At 41.5% G+C, this 18673-nt stretch overlaps 1 protein-coding gene and 1 non-coding gene across 2 annotated transcripts in view; both read right to left on the bottom strand.

Annotated features, from left to right (window-relative positions):
- LOC117185973 (RING-box protein 2-like) overlaps window positions 1–18673 on the bottom strand; it is a 49320-nt gene that overhangs the window by 23106 nt on the left and 7541 nt on the right. The gene's annotated exons all lie outside the window — the stretch shown is intronic.
- Trnam-cau lies at window positions 9216–9288 on the bottom strand. Its single transcript has one exon. It is a non-coding gene; the product is annotated as a tRNA-Met (tRNA).

Raw genomic sequence — 18673 nt, 5'->3', positions numbered from 1 at the left:
TTGTCGTCGTAGTTGCTTTGTGCATGAGACGATCGACAGTTACAAATTTTGCACTGTGGGACAATAAGTATCAAAAATGAGTGGAAATATGAATTTCAATATTGAGAAACTGGACGAAAACAATTATAGCACATGGGAAGTTTTGATGAGAAGTGTTCTCATACAAAATGATTTGTGGCCAATCGTCAGTGGTAAAATTGAGCTTAGTGAAAGTGCAACAAATGAGCAACGTGCAGCTTTTGAACTAAAGGATCAAGAGGCGTTGGCGTCAATTTTACTTTGTGTTAAATCGACCCAACTAAACAATATTAAAAATTGTGTATCGTCGTCACAGGCATGGCAAAAGCTAAAGAAAATTCACAGGCCAAGCGGACCAGCAAGGGTAGTGCTTTTAATTAAACAATTGTTGACGTTAAAAATATCGGATGGTATAAGTGCACAGGAATATTTGCGGAAATTCCAGGTGTTACACGAGGCTTTAGCAGAGGTCAACATAAAGGTTGATGAAAAGATCTTATCAGTTGTGTTGCTAAATGGTTTGCCTAAATCGTATGAAAGTTTTGTTGTTGCGATTGAGACGCGAGATGATTGCCGAGCTTGAGCATGCTAAAAATAAAAATTTCTGAAGAAGCGAATAGGCAGGAAGATAGCATTAGCAAGGAAATTACAAGTAGCGCGGAACTACACGTCAGTTAAGACAACAAAAATTTTAAGAAAAACTTTAAGAAGGGCAAAAAGTGTTTTAAGTGCGGAAAGGAAGGGCATTTTAAATCGGAATGCCGTGCTAAAAGCAAGCAGGAAGGAGCAAACAACAAGGGCGCAAACAGTAAAAGCGGGGAAAGATTGGGTACAATGCTTTGCGTAACCGAATATGCCAAAGTGGAACCAGAAAAATATGTACCAATCCTAAATTTAGCTAAGCCAAATGACCAGATGTTAAATGCATGGTGCATAGACAGTGGCGCAACGGCGCATCTATGTTGTGACAAGGAACGCTTTGTGTCGTTCACGGAAGATAATCAAAAAGTATTTTTAGCCGGCGGTAAATCACTTATTGCTGAAGGGCATGGAACTGTTCAAGTAAAGTTCGGTGATAGATCCGTTACGCTGGAAAATGTTATCTTGGTACCAGATTTGCAGTACAATCTTATATCGGTCACAAAACTATTAAAACATGGAAAAAAAATTGTGTTTGAGAAAAATCAAGCGATGATTTTTGAAAACGGAAAAATAGTTATAAAGGCACATCTGGAAAATGGATTGTTTATGGTTCAGGACAATCAGGAAAAGTGTATGAACATTGTAAATGTTGAGGCATATGCATTCAAATGACACAATAGGTTCGGCCATGTACATTTTGACGCATTAAAGGAAATGGTTAACAAGCAGATGGTAATAGGTCTCAAGGGCATATACAAGCCAAAACAAGTGTGTGCAACATGCGCAAAAAGTAAAATTTGCGTGCAACCATTTCAATCGAGCACAAACAGGTCAAAGGGCCTTCTAGACTTAATACATACTGATGTATGCGGTCCAATGCAAAAGCAGTCAATAGGAGGCAATCGATATTTCGCCACATTTATTGATGATTGTTCAAGATATGTATCAGTAAGTTTCCTAAAAACCAAAGATCAGGTTTTCGAGGCTTTTAAAGAATTTAAAAGTCAAGTTGAGTGCCAAACTGGGAGAACAGTCAAGGTTTTACGAAGCGACAATGGCCGAGAAAACATATCAAACGTTTTTGATAATTACCTAAACCAAAATGGAATAAAGCGAAACTTAACAGTGCCATATACCCCCCAACAAAACGGAGTTGCAGAAAGGGCCAACAGAACATTGGTCGAAATGGCAAGAAGTATGCTGCTGCATTCTGGGTTAAGTGAATGCTATTGGGCAGAAGCGATTCGAACTGCCACGTATTTGCGAAATAGAGTGGCAAGCAGCTGCTTGAGCGGGGTGACACCTTTTGAAATATGGACAGGTAGAAAGCCAGTGGTATCGCATTTAAGAGTTTTTGGCTCAGTAGCGATAGCTCTAGATAAAACAAAGAAATCAAAGTTCGCACAGAAAGGCTTAGAGTATATAATGGTGGGCTACTCGGATACGGCCAAAGCATATCGTTTGGTCAGTAAAGAAACCAGGAAACTCGTAGAGAGTAGGGATGTCATTTTTGTAGAACCTGAAGGGGGGAAAACAAGATGCATCATGTTCCAATGACATGGCATCAATTGAGGTTCAACAAAACCAGGACTCTGAACCCGAAATAGATAGCGAGCAATTTAAAGATCCAGAAAATGAGCCAGAAAATCAGGAGGAGATTAGGTCTAGTAATGACATTCTTGTAATTCCAGAACCAATAAGAGGACCAGGACGCCCAACCATAGTACGGACGGGCAAACCAGGACGACCAAGGAAGCAGTATCATATGCTCAATGCGATACTGGCAGCAGACGTACAAGTTCCACAAAACTACGCACAAGCTGAACGGTCTACTGAAGGCGAGATATGGAAAGCATCAATGAAGGACGAGTACGGCAAGTGGTCGCTTACTTAATTGCCTAGCGGGAAAAAGTCCATTGGATGCAGATGGGTTTATGCAGTTAAGTCCAATCCGGATGGAAGCGTGAACAGGCTCAAATCACGTCTGGTGGCGAAAGGTTGTAGCCAACGCTACGGGATCGACTACAAGGAAACATTTGCACCAGCTGTACGCCACGCAACTATCAGGTTGATAATTGCACTTACAGTCGAACATGGTCTCCACCTACATCAAATGGATGTTGTCACTGCGTATCTCAACGGCGAATTGGAAGATGAGGTTTTTATGAGGCAACCTGAGGGCTTCATCAGCGAAGTTCACCCAAATCACGTTTTGAGGCTTCACAAAAGTATATATGGCCTAAAACAATCAGGAAGAGTGTGGAACTCTACGTTGGATGCAACGCTGAGACGCATTGGTTTTATACCGACTGTTAACGAACCCTGTCTGTATTGTAAGCCAGGTAAAAATATGTGTCTAATAGTTGTCTACGTAGATGACATTATTTTGGCATGTAAGGACCTAGATGATATATCTGATATCAAGATAAAGATCGCAGCAGAATTTGATGTGGTTGACATCGGGCCTATGCAATACTTTTTAGGTATTGAGGTGAAACGTGAAGGCAGTACGGGTGCGATTTCAATCAGCCAACGGAAGTATATTAGAGAGTTGCTCGAACAGTACAATTTGAAAGATTGTCGACAGACGTCCACGCCTCTTGAAGCTGGTTACCAGGTGGCATGCAACAAAGAGGACTGCCGCACGGTCGACATCACATCGTTCCAAAAGATAATTGGAGAGTTATCTTATCTTGCTGTTATGACTCGTCCGGACACTGCGCATTCGGTGAACAAATTAGCACAACGTAACAAGGATCCTCATTCCGAGCATGAAGCGGCAGCCAAGCACATCCTTCGATATTTGGCAAAAACTATCGACTGGGAGATATGCTACACAAAGCAAGGAAAGGCAATTGAGTGTTTTGTTGATGCAGATTGGGCAAGTGATATGACGAACCGAAAGTCATTCACTGTCTATGTATGCATGTTGGCAGGAGGAGCGGTTTCTTGGGAGTCAAGAAAGCAATCGACGGTTGCCCTCAGTTCCACGGAGGCAGAGTACATAGCCTTATCATCTGCAGCAAAAGAGGCGATATACTTTCGCAGCCTACTGATTGACTTGAAGCTGATGTCCAAGGAGTCAGCTATTCAGATGTACGGCGACAACATTGGAGCACAGCAGCTTGCTAGAAACCCCATGTTTCATGCACGTACAAAGCACATCGACGTCAAGATACATCATATTCGAGAGGTTCTCAAGAGAGGTGAAGTCAACATTGCGTATCTGCCAACCGATGAGATGATAGCAGATGTCCTCACAAAGAACTTAGCCAAGGTTAAGCACCATAAATTTGTTTTATGGTTGAGTTATAAGTGCTTGACATGTTATTGAATATTAGTTAAGTATATTTAAAGTTTGTAAACATGCGTTGTGTTGAGGAGGAGTGTTCAAAGTGACCGCCACGATAATTAGATATTGATCTCTAACAACACTGCGCATGTGCCCTGCTGCATATCGATGTTCTCATATCGATGTTCTCATATCGATATTCTTCTTTCGGCGTCTGTCTCTTGCGTATGTTACTCGGAAGCACATATAATTCTGTATACTAATCTTCTGCTGTCTTACAAATAAAATAACTTTAACACCAAGAAATGCTCCTCGAACACATCTTCTTCTACGTCATTCTTTTCACTTTCCAATTCCCAGAACCGCTCTAAGTCCCCAACTTCAATTGTTGTCCCCACAATAAATTTATCACCTTTTAATTTGGTGCAACCGGATATAATCCATCCGAATTCTGTATTTTGTCCAAGTAGTCCGTCTATTTTTACTACTCCGTCTTTTAAAATATGGGTATACAAATCTATCCCAATTATTACATCTACCCTACCTGGTTTGTTAAAGTTAGGGTCTGCCAACACATAATCTTGCCACTTAGTTTTATCAATATTGAAAGACTTTAATGGTAAAGCTTTCATCAGTTTCGGAAGAATAATTGCTTCAATATTTAGAGGACCTTTATTATAATCACGAGTTTTTACCGATAAAGTAATTTTGTACTTTGAAGTGCAAGAGTCTGTAGATGACACTCCACTTACCTCGGTGTTCGCTCTTTTTATACCCGATACTCAAAATGAGTATTGGGGTATATTAGATTTGTGGTAAAAGTGGATGTGTGTAACGTCCAAAAGGAATCGTAACCGACCCCATAAAGTATATATATTCTTGATCAGCATCAATAGCCGAGTCGATTGAGCCATGTCTGTCTGTCCGTCTGTCCGTCCGTCCGTCCGTCCGTCTGTCCGTCCCCTTCAGCGCCTAGTGCTCGAAGACTATAAGAGCGAGAGCAACGATGTTTTGGATCCAGACTTCTGTGATATGTCACTGCTACAAGAATATTTCAAAACTTTGCCCCGCCCACTTCCGCCCCCACTGTGGCATCCACAATTTCGACGATACGAGAAAACTAAAAACGCAGAATCGTAGAAGATGACTATATCTTCTAGAGTGCAAAATCTGAACCAGATCGTATAATTATTATAGCCAGAATCAAGAAAACAATTTAATTTGTTCTCGCCCTGTCTCTCTCTAACACACACGTAGCATAGGCGGCTTTGCTCAGAGTAAAACATTAACGCCTAGATCTCAGAGACTATAAAAGCTAGAGCAACCAAATTTGGTATCCACACTCCTAATATATCGGACCGAGACGAGTTTGTTTCAAAATTTCGCCACACCCCTTCCGCCCCCGCAAAGGATGAAAATCTGGTGATATTCACAAATCTCAGAGACTATTAAGGCTAGAGTAACCAAATTTGGTATCCGCACTCCTGTTAGATCTCACTAGAAAACGTATATCTCAAAATTTCGCCCCACCCCCTTCCGCTCACACAAAGGACGAAAATCTGTTGCATCCACAATATTAAGGATACGAGAAAACTAAAAACGCAGAATCATAGATAATGATCATATATATCAGATTGCTGAATCTGGATTAGATCAGAACATTTTTATAGCAAAAAGGAACAAATCAATTTGCACTGGCTACGCAGCACCCGACGTCACGCTCAGACTGATTTTCTGTCTCTCTCGCACGCACTCCTTGTCGTGTCGTTTAATATTAGCGGCGTCTGCCGGAGGAGAGCCATACTGACTTAGTATCGGGTATAACTGTAGAGTTGCGGTGTCCGCAGCAACTCACAACGTTCCCCCTCGTTCGTACTAAGTTTAATATTTGCGCAGCTTCTTCTGAAATTATGGTACATTGCGACCCACAATCCATGGGAGCTCTAAGGTTTTGATAGCCACCATTCCTTGCCCTTACTTTTATAAGTGCTGTGGCTAAGAACGCTTGTTCTTTTGTCAAGCAAGTGTTAACATTTTCCCTCTTTTCGTAGGGAATATGGAGCATCGTATGATGAGGTTTTTTACAAATCCCACATAAAATTTCAGAAAAGCATTTCTTACACATATCATGCCTACAGCATTTTGTGCAAAGGCGCTGTTTTTTAATAAACTGGCCTCTATCTATCGGACTCATTCCCTTAAACTTATAGCAGTAATTATGGTATGTCCTGCCATTTTACATAACGGACAATTTTCTTTTATTTTACCATATTGCACTACTTTTTTCAACGGTTTCCACTCTTTATCCTGCGACGTGTAAGGAGAAGTGTACCGTTGTTCTAAAAATTCCATTACATCTGGCAATGCTTGGATCTCTTTTGTCCTTTTTATATGACTTTCATATAATTGTAAGGTATCTTTGTTGAATTTTTTCAACACAATGTGCGCGAAAATCACATCAACTTCTTCTGTTAAATGTGACTTTAATTTAATTAAATGTATTGACTCATTTATAGAATCAGAAAACCATTTAATATGTTTCGCTGAATCGTGATCTAGCATTGGTAAGTCTAGTAAACGATTCAGCTGATCCGAAAAAATTTTTCGCTTATTTTCATACCGCTTGGTCAGCAATTCCCAAGCGGCATTATAATTCTCCAGCGGCCCAGTTAAAAGGTGAGCTACTATACTCCGTGCCTCACCCTTTATCGCGATTTTCAAATAATTGAATTTTAGAGATGTACTCAGACTTTCTCTGTTATGAATTAATTCACAAAATATTTGTGAAAAGCCGTCCCACTCTTTTTCTTCGCCCGAGAATGTGGGTACTTCCACTTTCGGAAGATCAGGCAAATCGATATCTTCTTTTTTTACCGTTGCCCCTTTAGTATCCATGCTGTTTTCTTCAGCTATGGTTTGCATCCTAACTTCTAGGTTGCTCAACATGCTTTGAATATCAAAGTCCAACTCGACGATCTGCTCGTTGAAGCTGTCGTTTGTTTCGTAGCTATGATTAAACTCCTCAATTTTTGAGATCAGTTTTTTACTAAGGAACTCAATTTTTTTCCTTTCTCATTCTACACTCTCCCATTTTTGCCTGATCAAACCTCTGCATGGTTTGCTCTAAATATGTCCTTAGGTTTTCCACTATTCTGTCGATTTCCTCAGATACTTTTTCTATGCTATTGTCAATTTTGGGCTCTATGTTTTCCTTCAAAGTTCCAGTCTCCACTGGTTGTAAGTTTGTTTTTTCTACCTTCCCTTTCGTTAATGTCTCATTATTTTTTGACTCTACATACTTTTTATGTATGTCCTCTATATTTTTAATCATTTTTTCGTACTGCTGTCTCTTATAGTAGTCATGATCGACGACTCCATATGTTAACAGTGCAGAATTATTGCCTGTAACTTTGTTTTTAAGGTCTCCTAACCTTTGGATGGTCAAATGACCAGCTTCAATCTTTTTAATCTCCCTTGCTATCGCTGCTTGAACCTCTAATAGCTTAATTATTTGTTCCGACAACATCTTAGTTTAATTTTTTTTTTTTTTTTTTTTTTTTTACTTAATTAGGCTTAAAAACAATTTGAAATATGAGACTTAGCTGATGAATTCTGCTTCTGCTGCTGTTGTTACTGCTGCCGCTAAAGTCGCTGCTGCTGAAACCGCTGTTGCTGCTGCTGGTGTTGCCTCTGCTTACGTCGCTGCTGCTGATATCGCTGTCGCTGCTGCTGGTGGTGCCTCTGCTTAAGTCGCTGTCGCTGATCTTCCTGTCGCTGCAGTTATTGTTGCTGTCACAGTGGGCACACACAAACCCATTTATATATTTATTTTTCACAGTCACAGTTATTTGTCACTTTTTTTTCAATTCTAGCCATTAAGCACTTTTGATGTTTCGGATTATTTTTTTTTCTCTTTCGATGTTCCGGCCTCGAAAACGCCACCGTCGCGAAAACTTTTTATTTTTCAATTACAATAGATACACATATTTCGTTATCTATTAAAATACAGCCTGTCCAGGTCGTATTTTTCAAAATTATTAATTGAAACTTCCGTTTCATTAATTTTTATTTATTTTTTTTGTATTCTCCGATCACAATAGATATACCCAGTTATCTATTAAAAATACAGCCTGTTTAGCTCGTATTTTATACTCTGTTCCTTCCTATAGGAGGGAAATCAAAGTTTTTTATTTTGCTACCTTTAGCTGTCAGTGAACTAGACACTTGTTCAGTCTCAAGGAAGCTGGTTTAACTCCGTGCTCTTACCACAAGGGGGTAACAACGGAGAGTCTCGAAGGACCAAAATGTTAAGACCTTAAAAGAAAAGTCTAGACATTTGCGAGTTGAGTTGTAAATTCAAACTAAATTTTATTCTTAAAATCAGAGCCTTATATGTGATTTGACAATGAGGTAGGAGGTACAATTTGGTAGTCTATAATTATCGTTAGACCTAGGCAGAGGATACACTTTACTGAGGATGTCTATTTGAGTACATGCTTACATTAGTTTTATTTTAGCACCGCATTTGTTAAGTGTTTTCTCCACTTGTGTTTTGTTGTCGTATTAAAGGGTTACAGATCTCTTTTTACACTTGTCTACTTTATGTGATTTCTTTAGAGATCGGTGTTGTTACATGAGTGAATGTGTACAATAATCTATTTATGTTTAAACATTCTGCAAGGGGCCAAAAGTGGCATTGTATTGACGATAATATGTTCATGGTTGAACAACTGCTATTATATACGTTTTATTATCACAAATCCCATCTGGTTGGAACTACTTTCCGGCTGTGCTCCCCAGGGAGCAAGCAACCGCGTGACATGGGCCAGAATTTTTGATCCACGCCTCTTGATGCACTTGCACTTGCACTGATCATCGCACCGACTGGTGGCTGGGTTTGTTTGCTTTGTCTCATTGCTAGCTGGAAGCGCGAAGGCGGCTGCCCATTTGGCATCTGGGAGGTAATGTCCCTCGTAATGGCCGTGTAATTGCCCAGTTAACTGCAGCTCTAACTGCCGCCTGCCTGCCAGCCTTTTGTAATCGTAATACTCGTAATCCCTGTCCGCACGATAGTGTAATTTCATTTTAGAATTTATGGCATTACCTGTTGCCGTTTTTGTTGCTTTTTTTAGGGTTTTAAAATGTGGTAAACATCTAAGAAAGATTTACTAGGACTACTAAATTCGTTTAAATACTAAAAAGTCAGAGCCTAGTAACCAAGAAGAGAACAAAAAAAAGAAGAAAAGGAGCAAAAAAAGTTACATGCCCCGGGTGAGGCTCGAACTCACGACCTTAAGATTATGAGACTTACGCGCTGCCAACTGCGCCACCGATGCCATGTTCTTAACGTCGGCCAAGTGCCAAGATTACACTAGGCCATATTGCATATTCTTTCAATATTTGTGCATTAATTGTAAAATAAAAGGTTGCGTCGAAATGTTTTGTGTGGTTTTGAGACTGTTTAATTGGAATTGCGTTGTGGAATATTGTCACAAACGATTGCTTTTTACAAATTGATTTGAATGGTAGACTAAAGGATCAGAATGGATAATCTTTGTTTTTATAATGAAATTTCTTTGGATGGAAAGGTATTTTACGAGCCTCGTGGTGCTTTCACAGCAGCATGTTAATTAATATACAGACTTCCAGACGGTTATACAACTCTGACCAAATCTGACCTATTACATGGTCCCCCCCCATCTATCGAATTCTTTTTTTACCATTTCAGGAATGTGCATATTCATGAGGCCGTTTAAAAATACATATGTATCTTGTCTTGCTCGTAATCAAATAAAGCTACCGAAACCTGATGGTGACCGTGTTCGGATATTTCTATAGCTATTCGCAGACTGGGTGTGTGCTTGTGTGGGTCTAGTGGTTATGACTAATTAGTCAATGTTAGTCGGCGAACTACGTAGAGTTTAAGCTTGTTTTAACGTCAGAAACTTTGCAAATATTCGCTGATCGACGGCGTGGAGTCGGCGTAACCTTGAATGAAGGGCACTGGTTTGCCATTTAGCCATAATTGCTGTTACTTGTACAATACACACGAATATAGGCAGACAATCGTACACGCACACTCTCTCACTCTCCCTCTCTGTCTCTCTCTCTGAGAACAGGTCTCATGTGCACACGTGTTTGCTGTTGTACTAGGTAAGCACTTCCCATTGAAAATTAGCCACCTCAACAGCAGCAACAAAAGCAACAGCAATATATATAAATAGAAAGCAAAAGTCAAATTCTAATGATTAATTAGTACAAAAGAGAAAAATGCCGAAGATTTTGATACACTTTTGCAGATCGATCGTTATTAGAATTGCCATATTACCTCAAGAAGCATATGAAAGTACATATGTATGGCTCTCAACCGATCGCTCTTATGTATAAACGTTTGCATTGCAAGCGTCTGTTTTGAGTCATCATACCCTCATGCAAAGTGAAATCAATGTTGCTCTGCCCAAAAAGCTTTCTCGCTCTGAGCTTTCGGCTGGGGGCAGCGATCAGTTCAGATTTGGTCAATGACTGGAAAGTTTAAAGTACAGACGTGCATCGATTAAAGCACAGGAATTCTGCAAATCACAATGTTCGTCATGAATCTCTAATCGGCAAATGATATTGTAAATGTTCTTCGGAGGTGGAATTTCCACGGATAGTGGATTTAGGTGAGTGGGTTGGGGAATAAATATTATTTTATTTATGGCGTATGCAGTGGAAACTTGCGTTTATTTGTTCTCGTGTGCAATTTTCTCTGCATTAGTTCGGAGGCTCGTCTGGGTCTTGCCAAAAGCAACGTCACCAGTCTACATATGCATAGCTGTACATACATACATAAATACATATGTACATGCCAAAGGCAAATCTACACATACATATGCATATGTAGGTACTTTGCTGTGGGCGCGTGATAAGATACTAAGAGAGACAGAGAGAGAGAGAGAGAGAGATAGAGAAAAGCGGGGTGGGTAAGAGGCGGCAGCCCACGGCATCACATGCTTAATTTTATTTTTTGTATTTAATTTATATGCTATTTTCTTTTGATATCTGTTCTTATTCTTCGTCTGAATGCTAATTTTAGCATTTTGGCACAAAAAGAGAGCCAGGGAGCAAGAGAGCGTAAAGCAGATCACGAGAGCCGCCGCGTCGCAGTGTGCGTGAAACTTTCCTCTCTGTGATGAAAGCGAGCGAAGAGGGAGAATATATTCGCGTCGTTTGGCGTATTGATGTGATTTTCGTAATTTATTTCAATTTGGTCGCAATTCGAAAGGATTGCCGGGCAGGGAGTTCTTTAATTAGCGTATGGAAAATTTTTACGCACACGCAAGACAATATTTATGTCTGTATTCTGGTCCATGAGCAGCATGGAGCGAAAAATAGATATTTTCTGACGCAATAAATGCGCACTTGCATCAGCCAATTATAGCCACAAGCTTCGGCTTTGACTCTGCTCTGTCCATAGGCTGGATGCACTGGAAAGGTTTAAGAGCTGTCTTGGGGAATGCTTTCATTTTGCAAAAGTGCATCTTCCACTAGCTGGCTGCAATGCGAGCGTCATGCTCGAGAGAGCTCTTCCCCCCCTCTATCACTGTTGTCAAGCGACCAAAGCGGCCACCGAACACTGACTCTCTTCTGGGTACGTGCAGCCGATGGGGGCTCGTCTCTTTCCCATTTAGTTGTTGTTGGTTGCGAGTGCGGTTTCTGCTCTTCTGTTTTTGGCTGTGCTACGCTCTAAAAATAGCCAAAGAGGAAGTGTTCGAGTGAGCGACTGCTTTGGCAGCGATCTAAGAGGCAGGGTACAGTACAAGTACATTAATTACGAGAAAGCTCTATGCTCGTTACGTCATGTATGGAACAGAACTGATATTGCTATCTAGTCGGAGATAATGGTAGGGGTTTGCCCTGAATCACATTTTTTTTACAGCTCAATAATCTCTGAAAGGGCACCACTAAACCCCCTTCCTTAAGTTCTGCACTTTTTCGTCCTCCAGTAGTTCCTGCATTGTTTAAAGAGAGTTCATAGCACTTACTTCAAATTCACGTTTCACAAGCTTTTTTGCAACCCGCTCTCTCTCTCTTTTGCTCAGTCCCCTGTCAATCAAGTTTCGAATTGAAAACCAAAACTAAATCCAACGAATTGCAGAGGCTTTGTGCTAACTTTTCCTCGACTTCTGGCAGAGCGGAGCGGAACCTTGAGTCATGGCAAACGCAGATTCGATCAAATCTCCGCCGAGTCGAGGGCAAATACTGAACGCATGTTTCGCAGAATCGTGATTAAAAACTTGGCGATAATTGTTCGCTCCACTCTAGAGACAGGGGCGCAGACCCGTGGGGGGCCTAACCCCTTCTTTCGGGGGTAAAGCCAAGCTCAGAGGTCAGGTCGAGTTTTATTTGAGTCTTTGGTAAAATTTCATCAGTACAAGCTCCAAAACGTCATGGAAACTTTTGTATATCCCTGTCCGAATGTTTAGATCTGACTGGCGTCTGTCTGCTTTCGGTATTCATATCTGTTTCTACAAATAAACCCACTGGTACTTGGAATTGGTGCGGTCTCATTGGGCGTCATGTTTATGCCACGTTGTGAAATAGGGAAAGACGAGCCCCCGCTTTTGGAGGCGCGTTTGTCATTTGCATCGAAATAAATAAGGCAATTAAACAGCAGCCATGGCGTGTGTTCTGTACAAATTATTTGTCTTGTAAGGGGGACAAGACTGAAATGCTCCTCAAGGCTTCCACAAATTTGCACGAGCCTCAAAGTCAACTCAATAATATTAAATTGAAAATATGAAAACTCACACAAACACATCCGCCACAGCATCCAGTGGACCATGCATAACCGAACAGCGGCCAAAACAAATCAATAAAAATATAAACTAAACGGAATTTCATCACAGCGAACTGGGATTTATCCTATCTTTGATTTCCAACCTAAAATGGGAAAGTTTTAGCCATTGGAAAGCCACTGAAACTGCACCGATCTCATCCTTCCAAGCCCTTCACTACCAGAAAACCCCCTGGTCTGTGTGATAGCCTAGAGACCTCGCTTCCTTGTAGGGTATACATACATGTTTTTGATGGTGCCACTGGGTCGCCGTTCGCGCTCTCTCTTTTATCCTATAACTACTACGCCGAACGCCTAATCGCCCACCCAGCTTCCAAGACACAACAACAGTTATACACCTCCAAATAGGAGGCGTCCGTCCGACTCCCACAAGCGTAGAGACGGGGGACAGAGAGGCAGATTCAAAGTCAAACACGGGCGACCCCCATTCATTCATGCCTTCTTTTCGACCTTCGTTCCGCGGCTCACTCTCTGCAGTCTGCTGACTGTTCACCGCTCATTCTCTCACTCAAACGCTCGCTCACTCACACACGTGCAAAGAGAGAGCGAGAGAGACTCTCTGGCGGCCTGTTTTACCGTTGGGGAACAACACAGTGTGCACAAAAGCTCAAATAAGTTGTTGTTGCTGCTGCTTCTGCGGAATCGGAATCGGTGTGCGCTATATAAGCGTTGCGCATTCGAATCTCGTACTTCAGTGCCACACTAGTGGATACATTTAGTAGTTTGTTCAAAAGGTAATAATGGGCGCTCTCGTCTCCCGAGCAATTCGCTCAAAGATATAAACAGTGAAAACTATAAATTTTACAAACAACTGAAGACTGAATATCGATTAAAATTTTAAAAATAAAATTAATTACCGATGTACCGAAAAGTGTAAACTCTTGTAAGTTAGTTATGTATTTCTGCCCAACCAGTTCCGGTCGGTCCGTAACCTTATCACGTTTTTACTTGGCGCGGTTCTCAAGAAATTTATGCAGAAAAAAGCGAAAAATAAAATAAAACTACAACAAAGCGAAGCAGCAAGTCTCTGGTCTGTCTGGCGTCAAGAAAAATGTTTATTTTATTGGAAATTTATGGGCATTTTTTGCACACTACGTCAAATGCCAAAAAGAGAGGGGAAAAGGTTCCCATAAACCGTTCGAACAATTATACACTTCTACTGGACCTGCGTCGGATGGACTGGACTGGACTGGACGACACTTGTACACTTGTATTTGCAGTCCCGAATTTTGTCTGCAATACCACTTTACGTAATGTGTGCTGGCTCTGTGCAAAAAAAAAAAAAAAAAAAAAAAACTAAAGAAAGAAAATGAAAAACGGAAAATGCTGTAAGACGACGCGAAAACCACCCAAATGATGTGCCAAGGGTAAAACTGCAAATTTGCTGAGAAGAAATGTCGAGAAAACTGTTGAGCGATGCGGGGCCAGAGGGAGAGTGCGGCGGCGACCGCGAATATTTTTAAAGTTAGACCACAATTTTGTGTGTGTGTGTTTGCACGCCCCAGTGTGGCGCTAGAAATTCCTTGCGAAAAACAAGATGAAATAAATACAATAACAAATGCGATATGCGAAATATTTCGGAAGCGCGCAAAAAGTGAAAACAAAGTCCAATGCGAAAAGTCATCCTTAAGTCGCACACGCCCAGACTCCGAGTGTGGGCGATGTCTAATTTACTCGAAATTAATTATAATCTGCAACTTAATATGGACATTGTCGGCAGTCTTTTGTTAATTTCAGCGCTCCTCAAGCAAAAAGTTTGGGTACTACCGCATAAAATGCCAAGAGATCATGACACAGCAACAACAACAACAACAACAGCAAAATCGCAACGTTGCACTGTTGACAAATGAGAGCAGTCAGTCACACCTGTGTGTGTGTGTGTGGCCCAAAGAGAACCGGGTTCATTCGGCACGTGAGGCGATTTGTAAGAGAGCGCGAGCCAGCCAGTCAAAGAGAGATTAGCTTTGAGCGCGGTTTAAGAGAGTGTCACAGCACGCTTTGCTCGAGCGTGTGTGGAAGGGGCTCGTGTTGGGAAAGATCAATCGGTTAACATTCATATAGATATCTAGATAGCTAGGCCCCCGAAAACTAGATATCCGTCATGATTCACCCATACACACCCCACTCCACACAGCCCCAAATATAGACCTGATATAGTTTCAAGGTTAATGGGAATTTTCGGATCTGCAAATTATTATTTGTAATTGCGTTTCAGTCGGCGAACACACGACAAACTACTATTATAAATGGCAATCATTGCAATTGAACTTTGCTTATCAAACTTTGTTCACCACGCCCCCGTGCCCCATTAATTTGCTAATCGTTATGTCATTTGCCGGTTGATATTCGCGCAGAATTCTAAAAAAAACGAGGGGGAACGTTGTGAGTTGCTGCGGACACCGCAACTCTACGGTTATACCCGATACTAAGTCAGTATGGCTCTCCTCCGGCAGACGCCACTAATATTAAACGACACGACAAAGAGTGCGTGCGAGAGAGACAGAAAATCAGTCTGAGCGTGACGTCGGGCGCTGCGTAGCCACTGCAAATTTATTTGTTCCTATTGGCTATAAAAATGATCTGATCTGATCAAGATTCAGCAATCTGATAGATATGGTCATTATCTATGATTCTATCTATTTTAGTTTTCTCGAATGTGCAATATTGTGGATGCAACAGATTTTCGTCCTTTGTGTGGGCGGAAGGGGGTGGGGCGAAATTTTGAGATACACGTTTTATAGTAAGATCTAACAGGAGTGCGGATACCAAATTTGGTTACTCTAGCCTTAATAGTCTCTGAGATTTTTGAATATCCCCAGATTTTCGTCCTTTGCGGGGGCGGAAGGGGGGGTGGCGAAATTTTGAAACAAACTCGTCTCGGTCCGATATATTAGGAGTGTGGATACCAAATTTGGTTGCTCTAGCTTTTGTAGTCTCTGAGATCTAGGCGCTAATGTTTTACTCTAAGCAAAGCCGCCTATGCTACGTGTGTGTTAGAGAGAGACAGGGCGAGAAAAAATGAAATTGTTTTCTTGATGCTGGCTATAATAATAATACGATCCAATTCAGATTCCGCAGTCTTAAAGATATGGTCATTCTCTACAATTCTACGTTTTTGGTTTTCTCATATCTTTAAAATTGTGGATGCCACAGATTTTCGTCCTTTGTGGGGGCGGAGGGGGGGGGGGGGAAATTTTAAAATATTTTTGTAGCAGTGACATATCACAGAAGTCTGGATCCAAAACATCGTTGCTCTAGCTCTTATAGTCTTTGAGCACTAGGCGCTGAAGGGGACGGACAGACGGACAGACGGACGGACGGACAGACAGACAGGGCTCAATCGACTCGGCTATTGATGCTGATCAAGAATATATATACTTTATGGGGTCGGAAACGATTCCTTCTGGACGTTACACACATCCACTTTTACCACAAATCTAATATACCCCAATACTCATTTTGAGTATCGGGTATAAAAATGCGGAGCGCAAAACAAAAACACGTCTGATCACTACGAAAGAGACCGGATTTTTTGTGAGATACGTTTTATAGTGAGATCTAACAGGAGTGCGGATACCAAATTTGGTTACTCTACCGTTAATAGTCTCTGAGATTTGTAAATATCCCCATATTTTCGTCCTTTGCGGGGCGGAAGGGGGTGTGGCGAAATTTTGAAACAAACTCGTCTCGGTCCGATATCTTAGGAGTGTGGATACCAAATTTGGTTGCTCTAGCTTTTATAGTCTCTGAGATCTAGGCGCTAATGTTTTACTCTAAGCAAAGCCGCTTATGCTACGTATGTGTTAGAGAGAGACAGGGCGAGAAAAAATGAAATTGTTTTCTTGATGCTGGCTATAATAATAATACGATCCAATTCAGATTCTGCAGTCTAAGAGATATGGTCATTCTTTACAATTCTGCGTTTTTGGTTTTCTCATATCTTTAAAATTGTGGATGCCACAGATTTTCGTCCTTTGTGGGGGCGGAAGTAGGCGGGGCGAAGTTTTGAAATATTTTTGTAGCAGTGACACATCACAGAAGTCTGGATCCAAAACATCGTTGCACTAGGCGCTAATAGGGGCGGACAGACGGACAGACGGACGGACGGACAGACGGACAGACAGACAGGGCTCAATCGACTCGGCTATTGATGCTGATCAAGAATATATATACTTTATGAGGTCGGAAACGATTCCTTCTGGACGTTACACACATCCATTTTCACCACAAATCTAATATACCCCAATACTCATTTTGAGTATCGGGTATAAAAAAAACGAGGGGGAACGTTGTGAGTTGCAGCGGACACCGCAACTCTACAGTTATACCCGATACTAAGTCAGTATGGCTCTCCTCCGGCAGACGCCGCTAATATTAAACGACACGACAAAGAGTGCGTGCGAGAGAGACAGAAAATCAGTCTGAGCGTGACGTCGGGGGCTGCGTAGCCAGTGCAAATTGATTTGTTCCTTTTGGCTATAAAAATGATCTGATCTGATCCAGATTCAGCAATCTGATAGATATGATCATTATCTATGATTCTACGCTTTTAGTTTTCTCGTATCCTCAATATTGTGGATGCAACAGATTTTCGTCCTTTGTGTGGGCGGAAAGGGGTGGGGCGAAATTTTGAGATATACGTTTTAAAGTGAGATCTAACAGGAGTGCGGATACCAAATTTGGTTACTCTAGCCTTAATAGTCTCTGAGATTTGTGAATATCCCCAGATTTTCATCCTTTGCGAGGGCGGAAGGGGGTGTGGCGAAATTTTGAAACGAACTCGTCTCGGTCCGATATATTAGGAGTGTGGATGAATACCAAATTTGGTTGCTCTAGCTTTTGTAGTCTCTGAGATCTAGGCGCTAATGTTTTACTCTAAGCAAAGCCGGCTATGCTACGTGTGTGTTAGAGAGAGACAGGGCGAGAAAAAATGAAATTGTTTTCTTGATTCTGGCTATAATAATAATACGATCCAATTCAAATTCTGCAGTCTAAAAGATATGGTCATTCTCTACGATTCTGCGAATTTGGTTTTCTCGTATCCTTAAAATTGTGGATGCCACAGATTTTCGTCCTTTGTGGGGGCGGAAGTGGGCGGGGCGAAGTTTTGAAATATTTTTGTAGCAGTGACATATCACAGAAGTCTGGATCCAAAACATCGTTGCTCTAGCTCTTATAGTCTTTGAGCACTAGGCGCTAATAGGGACGGACAGACGGACAGACGGACGGACGGACAGACGGACAGACAGACATGGCTCAATCGACTCGGCTATTGATGCTGATCAAGAATATATATACTTTATGGGGTCGGAAACGATTCCTTCTGGACGTTACACACATCCACTTTTACCACAAATCTAATATACCCCAATACTCATTTTGAGTATCGGGTATAAAAAGAGAATACAGTCAAAACCAGTGCCCACATTCCGCAAAGGCGGCGAAGGAGGAGGTAGTGAGAGGGCAGGGTTATGATTGAGCGGCGGAGCGAGCAGAGACGACGTCATGACGCCCACACAGAGTCGCTGCCAGTAGTCACATGACGCAGGAAAAGAAGGAAAAGCGAAAAAAGAAAAACTAAAGCCAAGAAAATGCTTGACAAAAACCAAACAAATAAAAATATTTCGCTTCTTTTTTTTGCGCGCGGTGCGCGTTCATTAATTAGCGGGTGGAAAATTTTTATATGTCCAAGTGAGCTTGGGGGCGAGAGGCTCTTATCCCCCCCTCCCGGCTACCGCCTTAACCTAACCTACACATACATATACAGTTTTGTACATATCTACGAGTAGCCGCATGCCAAGAATAAAGATCATAAATAAATTCAGTGAAAGACAAAACGCTTACAGTGGGTGCCAAAAGGAAAAGAGTACAACAAAATATCAACA

Source organism: Drosophila miranda, assembly GCF_003369915.1.
Source record: "Drosophila miranda strain MSH22 chromosome Y unlocalized genomic scaffold, D.miranda_PacBio2.1 Contig_Y1_pilon, whole genome shotgun sequence".
NCBI classification, from domain to species: Eukaryota; Metazoa; Arthropoda; class Insecta; order Diptera; family Drosophilidae; genus Drosophila; species Drosophila miranda.
Note: the sequence above shows the minus strand (reverse complement) of the source record. Positions and strands in the feature narration are given on the sequence as shown.